This window comes from Zosterops lateralis (assembly GCF_965231275.1).
Source record: "Zosterops lateralis genome assembly, chromosome: Z".
NCBI lineage: Eukaryota > Metazoa > Chordata > Aves > Passeriformes > Zosteropidae > Zosterops > Zosterops lateralis.
Genome location: NC_139800.1, coordinates 38,873,256 through 38,881,780, shown reverse-complemented (window position 1 = coordinate 38,881,780; position 8,525 = coordinate 38,873,256).

Sequence of the window (8,525 nt, the reverse complement as noted above, 5' to 3'; positions counted from 1 at the left end):
TTCCCCCTGCCATGAAGATAACTTCCTCATTTTCTATACAAATTAGTTCTCATGCACAGTCTGTTCTTCCAGACCTTTCTGGAAATGGGTCAGAGGGCTTCAGGCATCTTGGGTGGTCTTGATCCCTCCCGCAGTCCATGCATGCCCCCTTCTCATTCTCATTCCTGAACTTGCACTGCGTTGTCTTTGTCTCCAAGAGTTACAAAGGATGTTTGTCCTGGAAAAGTGCTGCTCTACTTCTGTATGGCCACCTTCTCCAGCCACACCCTGTTCTTTCTCGGTGTGTGTTACCAACAATCACCAGTTGTTGTTATCAACAATCCTTGGTTTGCTCCACAGCTATCTGGTTACTGCTGTGTGAGACATACACATTAGCCTCTGTCTTAGGGAGTCAGGATCATGTGTGACCTTCCTAAGAGCCACCTTTGACCTCTCCAAAGGCCTACTAAGAAGAATCCCATGGGATAAGGCTCTAGAAGATAAGGAGGTCCAAGTGATCTGGTCAATATTCAAACATTACTTCTTTCAAGCTCAAGACCAGTGTAGCCCTATGAGCAGGAAACCAGGCAAAGGGGACAGTAGATCTGCATGGATGAGCAGAGAGTTTCTAGAAAGAAATTTCTGGGATCTGAAAAAAGAGCCAGGCCCTATGGGAGGACTATAGGAACATCATCGGAGTATGCAGGGATGAGACAAGGAAGACCAAGGCCCATTTGGCTTTGAATCTGGTGAGGGCAACTGAAAGGGTTTCTACAAGTACATCAGCAGCAAAAGGAAGATTAGGGAAAATGTGGGGCCACTGCTGAATCAGATGGGTGTCCTGGAGATGGAAGACACAGAGAAGGTAAAATTACTGAATGCCTTCTTTGTCTCTTTACTGGTGAGGCCAGCCCTCAGGATTCCCCGACCTCAGAGGCAAGAGAGGAAGGCTGGAGAAAGGAAAACTTGGCCCTGGTCATAGAGGGCTGGGTTAGAGATCAGCTAGAGAGACTTAACTCCCATAAATCCATGGGCTCTGATGGGAGGCACCCATGGGTGCCCAGGGAACTGCCAGATTGCTAAATCAACCTTCATTATCTGTGCAAAATCATGGAGAACAGGAGAGGTGCCTGATGACTGGAGGAAAGTCAGCATTACTGCCATCCCTAAAAAGGACAAGAAGGAGGACCTGGGAAGGTATGTCCCATCAGCCTCACTTCCACACCTGAAAAGGGAATGGAACAGCTCATTCTGGAGGTCTGCCCAGGCATATAGAGGACAAAAAGGTTGTTGGAAGTAGTCACCATGGATTCACCAAGGGGAAATCATGCTTGACTGATCTGATAAATTTTGTGGCGGCATGGCAAGGATGGGTCAGTGAGGGGAGAGCAGTGGATGTAGTCTGCCTTGACTGCAGCAAGGCTTTTGGCACTGTCTCCCATAACATCCTCACAGGTAAGCTCAGGAAATGTGAGTTGGAGGACTGGATAGTGAGGTGGATCAGGAGCTGGCTGAATGGCAGAGCTCAGAGGGTCGTGATCAGCAGAGCAGAATCCACCTGGAGACCAACAGCAGTGGCATTCTCTGGGATCAATACTGGAACCAGTATTGTTCAATTTGTTTATCAATGTCCCAGATGAAGGGATAGAATGTACCCTCAGCAAGTTTGCTGATGGCACTAAACTGAGGAAGTGGCTGATCCACCTGAAGGTTCTGCTGCCATTCCATGGGACCTGGATAGGCAGGAGAGTTGGGCAGAGAGAAACTTAATGAGTTCAACAAGGGCAGGTGTTGGTCCACCACCTGGGAAGAAACAACCCCAAGGGCCAGGACAGGTCAGGAGTTGCTCCTAGAGAGCAGCTCTGTAGAGAAGGACCTGGGACTCTTGGTGGATCACAGGCTGTCCATGAGCTGGCAGTGCCCTTGTAGAGGGCCAAGACTATCTTGAGATGAATTGGGAGGAACATGGCCAGAAGGTTGAGGGAGTTGTGCCCCCAGATACCTGGCCTCATCTGGAGTGCCATGTCCACTTCTGGGCTCCTCAGGACAAGGGAGACAAGGAGCTATTGAAGAAAGTCCAGCAGAGGGTCACAAAGATGATTTGGAGTCTGGAGCAGCTCTCTTACGAGGAGAGACTGCAGGAGATGCCTGTTTAGTCTGGAGAAGGAGAAGACAGAGAAGGGATCTCATTAATACATATAAATATCTTAAAGGTGGGTGCCCAAGGGGATGGTGTAAGACTCTTTTCAGTGGTGACCAGAGACAGGAAAAGGACAAATTGCCATAAAGTAAAACACAGGAAATTCCACCTTAGCATGAGGAAGAATTTCTTTACACTGAGAGTGGCAGAGGACTGAAACAGACTGTCCTGGAATCTTCCTCTGTGAAGACATTCAAAACCCATTTGGACAGATTCCTTTGTAACTTGCTGTAGCCTTGGAAGGGGGGTTAGACTGGATGATCTCCAGAGGTCCCTTCCAACCCTAATGATTCTGTGAGTCTGACACTTCTAGCTTCTATAGCCAGCCATCCTGAAGGCCCTCTGGTGCTAGATCTCAGATTTGACACTGCCTAAACCCACTGTGAAACTAGCAGTCATTAACCAATGAGACCAAAAATTAGCAATTAAAAGAAATGTGTGATTATATTAAGTGATAAGGATGTGAAAACTGGGCTTTAGGTCACTGTAAGTATTAGACCCTCCTGTCTAACCCCCTTTATAACTCTCTTGTCTCGTTATATGAATGTTCTTTTAGGCAACCTCCTTGATGTAAACAACTCCTGTATCTTCTTCTCATTTTCACCCCGACCCACACCCCCCACTGTGCTGACAAAAAACTTTATTAAGAACATTCTGTGAATTACATTAGAACATAGAGAGAAGTTAAAAATATTCCTGCCAAGAAAACCCAACAGATATTTTTAACTTGCAAATGTGTTTTATTATTCCTTAAGAAGAGGCAGGCTGAACAAAAGCAGACAGAAAATTATTAAGGATGAGTATTTATCTATAGTTATTGCTATCCCAGGGGCGAGGATGTGATTTCAGTGCTGCTTCAGGTACCAAAGCACTCTCAATGCAGGTGTTCATCTGTCACTTTTTAAAGCTGTGACAACTGCCCAGGATCAGCAAGTACAGCGTGTACTTATTTATTCTGTTCCTCATCACGTGCTTCTCTACTATCAACAGTAGAACACAAACAACACTTAAATACTGGAGACTGAAGAGGAAGCAGGAAAAAAAAAAAAAAAAGATGGTTTAGGTAATAATTTTTACTGCATGATACAATTGTGCACCCTGATTATGGAAACTAATAAATAAGTTTTCCTGTGGAAAAAATATCCACTGAGTACATATATATACAATTTCTTTTTTTTTTTTAGACATATACATATATATTACTTCTCTCTCTTTCTCAGAGTGTCTATATAGGAAGACAAATAGATGTCGATGTCACTATTTATTGAGGAACTCTGTTGCATTTTTTAAGTTGTAAACCTAAAACCAAGTGTAATTTGAGGCCAGTCTAAGTCAACTAACAAGTTTTGTATTGGAAAGATCACTGGTAACATGGCCCTGTTCCCAAGGGGCCAGGAGAGATGATAAGGTCAGAGCAGAGATGTGGCACTCCTCAGCTTAACCACAAGGCCTCTAAAAACCACCACTTAGGGACATGCTGGAAGTTTGTTTTGCATTGGGGGTATACCCAGTCTAGTGGTTAATATCTGTGTTCCTGCTGGCAGGATATATACACCTGCACTCTGCAATATGTCAGTCATTCAGTGCCCTACTTACTGCCAGCCTTACAGTATCCAACTTGCCTTCATTTAAGTACAGTTTCACAGCAAAGCCTGGATCTAATTCCAGCTGCTATTTTGCCAAGATTTTGGTTTTTTTCCTCAGTTTGCACCAAAAGCACGAGTTAGTGGAGGGGCTAGTGCTGGGACACTGCTCTGACTAACCGCTGCTACTTGGGTGGCTGCTGATGATTAAATGACAATGTTCCTAGTTTGCGGGCTGCTTTGTGGCTGGTACTTACAAAAAGATCCATATCTGCCTTGTATAAACAACCCATGCAAACCTCAAAAGCAGATTAAGAAAGCAAGCAACTTTATTCAGTGTGAAGAGCAGATATTCTTTGCTAGAGTCCTGCTTCCATCTACCTAAGTTTTGGTATGTATTCTCCTACATATAGCACAACCCCGCAAACACACCACTCCACAAAGTCCTTCTTAAAGGCTCAGGGTGAGCTTTAGAGTTTCCCTCTGCAGTGTGATACTAGTTCTGACCATTTCTGCAGAGCTTTATTACACTAACTGCGGGATGAGGGGACACCACCTACAAAGCCCTTGCAACACTAGGCCACAACTTCCTTCCATGGCCTCCCATCATGGTTTTGCAAGGTATCTGAGGGCTGCTGAGAAAGTAAGACAGAGATTTTTTTAAAAGAATCAGAGATTATTTAGTGGTTGGAGTGGTGTGAAAGGGGACATAACACAAGTTGCCATCAGGGCTTCTGAGAGAAGCAGGCAGTGCTCATAATGAAGGTGTTGTGACTGCCTCCAGATGCAGAAGTCAGCAATGCCTAGTATTATTCCTCAGATACTCATCAGCACAATACATGAGTTAAAAATGGGCAGAGATAATGTTTTCTCCTTAAGATGCCTTTATTGATCAGCTCTCAAAGGGGTGGCTCGAGGGATGGTCAGCTCTCCCTGGTTCACCCTCGAGGAGGAGGGTCTGTTCGGCTTTGCAGCCTCAGGTCACTGCAGGGCTGGACCCCCGCCCTCGCAGATGCGCCTGGAACTCGCTTTAGCCGGGGCAATCCGGGGGTATCCCTCCCCTCGGGCACCTTTGCAGTTACAGCGAGACACAAAAAAACTGTTTATCAATACCTTAGGGCATAGCCAGTTCAGTACTGTCTTCTGTGGGTCCAGATTTTAAGCTGGTTTATTTTGGTGGGGGACTTTTGGTGCTGAATATGTCCCAATCCACAGCGGGGCTTTATGGGAGTTCTGCTAATCTGCATGCCAATGGTTGGCGGGGCGGCGGGGCAGACCCGCTATGGGGGTGTGGGCGGGGTGACCCCATGGCGGGGTGCCCCCATAGCGGTGGGTTGTGGGGCTGCCGGCAGGGGCCCCCGCGGCGCCTCTGAGAACGCTGGTTTGTTGTAGGGCGAGGGGCGAAGCGGCCCTGGCCCCCTCCGAGGCGGCGACAGAGGGGCACGGGCGGCCCCTCAGGGGAACGAGGCCTCTCGTCCTGCCCGAGGCGATGGCGGTGGCCCGGGCAGCTCCGCGGCAGCTGGGTCCGCCGGGTTTTGAAGAGTAAATTTGTTCCCTGCCTTTGCCGGGGGACCACGGAGGTGGCTCTTCACTGCTACGCCACAGGGACTTACAATTACAAACCAGTTAGAACATTAATACACCTATTACACAACAATTAAGAGGATCTTAACACTTTAAACTTTTAACATATAAGCAGGAGTCTTCTAAACTTTATTTCTTTCACATGGAAGCACCAAGTAGAGGAAGGAACAGACACACGTGAACGAAACACTGGTTCACATATGTGCCTTTGTATCAGTATTCAATAGCTTCTCAGCATAAAATTATATATGAATAAGTCAGTGCCCATTTGACTTCCTGTTACTTTTGGAGAAACTATACTATTTGTACTGTGCCAGGTATATCTACACATGTGACTGTTGTTAAAGCACGGCTTGTCAAACTCTTTGCCAAACATAATTCTTCTTTACAATTATTGGGAACATTTGCACCTACTTCACATGTAAAGTAAAGGCAAACTACTTAAACCTAGTGGTGTCCAATAACACAAGAAAACACAGCAACCCCACCAGTCTCTAATAAATGCGCAGTTGTTCACAAATTACTTTGACTGGAAACTGAGTGAGTCTGAGCAGTCAGCCACAGAGAGATGGCCTTGTGACTTCAATCACAAGATGGGGGATCAGAGAACAGGTTGGGGCTGGCAGGCTTCCCGCCAGTCCCATGGCACCCTGGCTGCCTGTGCTGTTGCCCTGCCAGCCCAGCACTCTGAGGAGCTGATCCTGGACACTCTGCAGCAGGACCTCACCCATCCCTGAGAAAGCAAGGCAGCTGAAATGCAGATGCTCTTTGAAATGTAGGATCAAATGTGTCTCTGAGCATTTTTTATCAAAAGCTGATACTTTATTCTGTTTTCAACAAAACACACACATGAGGAGTTTTGCTGGTTCTTAAATACAGCCGACTCTCATTTCTGGAAAAGCCAGGCAAAAGTTTTCTTCATTTATAAAATACCAGATAATTTGAGACAGAGAACAAGAAAGAGCTTTTAGCTTACACAGATTATACCACAGAGACTCATTGAGAAAATGGGGATTGGTGCCTGTGGAAGAGGAGTTTTAATAAGAGGAAAGATTATAAAGTCATTAACTTCTGTGAGACTGCAAAAGTAAAAGTATTTATTTTCCAGAGACATCCAGGCCCAAAAGTGGGAATAGCAGAGAGTAAATTAACATCGACATAGAGGATCTGCACACAGTCACCCAGAGGTAGGGGACACCTGAAATTTTGATGAGACGTTCTCTACCATTCAAGCTTCATGTCATCATAGACAGTGTTCATAAACCCCATGTATCACTACCAAAAACGCCTTTGGTTTTTGTTACTAGCTTTCTGGAAATACAGATGCAATTTCAGAAAATACAAACCCAAAAACCTCAAACCAAGCATGTGATCTGATTTAAGTGAACTGATTTTAATACTTCATAGAGAGAGGATTTTCCACTGTGATCTGCCCTGAGGAGGTTGCTTTCATCCAACGGAATGATTTGCATCATGGTTTTGCAAGACTCTGTTCATCAGGAGCCCAGCAACCTGTTTTCTGGTAGCAGCTTTTGTAGCTCTGAGCACTGCACTCAGTGAAGGCAGTTCAGTGAGCCAGCTTGCAGAGGGTGTTGGCCAAGACAGCTATGTACTCCTACGTTGATAAACAAGAGTTTGGCCTAAGAATTGTTGTCAGCTGCTGAGCACATCACAGGGTGAATATTTTATTACTTTGGAAGGGACAGCTCTGAAGGAGATACTGCGCCTGCCCGATTACTGGGTCAGCTGTGCTCAGGCTAAATGTGCATGGCCAGCCTAATCCCAGCCCGGGCATGACAGTTCACGGTGTCTCATCAATTCAGCAGACGCTCCAGTGCTCCGTCGGCACATGCCTGGGAAAAAAAAGAGGTCAGCTCCTCTCCACGCCCAGTGCTGCAGCACCGGCCTTGTCATGGTGTGCTCCGAGGAGCACAGCTCTGAGACACCATACCGGGTGACACACCATCTGCCTTTTGCCCTTTTGATCACCAAGTTTCCTGTTTTGTTCCTGCATGGACAATTTTCTCCCTTACAACACGCATGATTTATTATTCTGGCACAGAAAAAGGAGACTGCTCAAACAAAAGCAGAGAGGATGAGTGGAAAGGGCCATGCAGACAAATGTAGATCTGAAATTTAAGCTCAGCAGAACACGAATGGGGATGTTTACTTTTAGCTCTTCTGAAGATATGCTGGGAGAAGACAAAGCGAAGGGGCTAGCCTTCCTGCAAACACACACCCACAGCTGCTAATCAGTAGCCTGCCCTCTGGCAGGCAGCCTCACTGCTTTTGGCCTTCTTTCTCTCCCACTTTTCATCTCTGTGACAGTTTAGATTAAAAATTCAGTGTGGAGGGAGTTTCTTTTGCTCTTGGTTTGCAGAATTGCTAACACAAAGGGGACATAAAATTTGTTGAAATGTCTGGAAACACTGCTACAGAAATAACATTTCAAAAGTATCCCTGATGGGCATCTTGTGTACACAAGATGAAATGCTCTATTACATTTTGAGAGAAATGTGACAGGAATGCTTGTAACAGCACTGACTTAGAAAACACAGGTCCTCTCCAATTCTTCCCATGACTAGCAAGTAACAAATAGCAAAAAGGCAGCAGGATTTATTCTAAACTTTTGCACAAGGCATTGGAATTTCTATATAAACAGAGAGAGACGTTTCTTTTAACTACGAGAGAGTAGATTATAAATCTCCAAAAGCCAATGCAATTTTACAACATAGCTGATGTTTCGAGTATATATTTCCAGTTCCAAAAATCCCCTGCTGTCAGTTTATGCTGCATGCTTGAATGAGGAAAGCAACCCTGCTAAACATGCTGAGCAGAAGGAATGTTAAAATGGCTATTGAGAAGAACTTGCATTCACAATTTTGGCATTGCCGTACTATTATGGTAAAAAGATTGCCTATGTGGTTTTATTTTTGGTGGGGGTTTTGTTGTTGTTTTTGGTTTTTTGCTGTATCTAGCAAAAATGGGCACTTGCACACACAGCAATGAACTGGTTTAAGGGTTCTGTGGACAGCCCTATCTAAGGCTGTTTTTGTGCCTTGTTACCAGCAGCATAAACTGATATATTACAGAGATATGCTTAGAAGTATACTTCCTTGTGGGAAAGAAACCACCTGACTTGGCAGCCCTGAATCTACCTCATCTGACCTTTGGTTTTA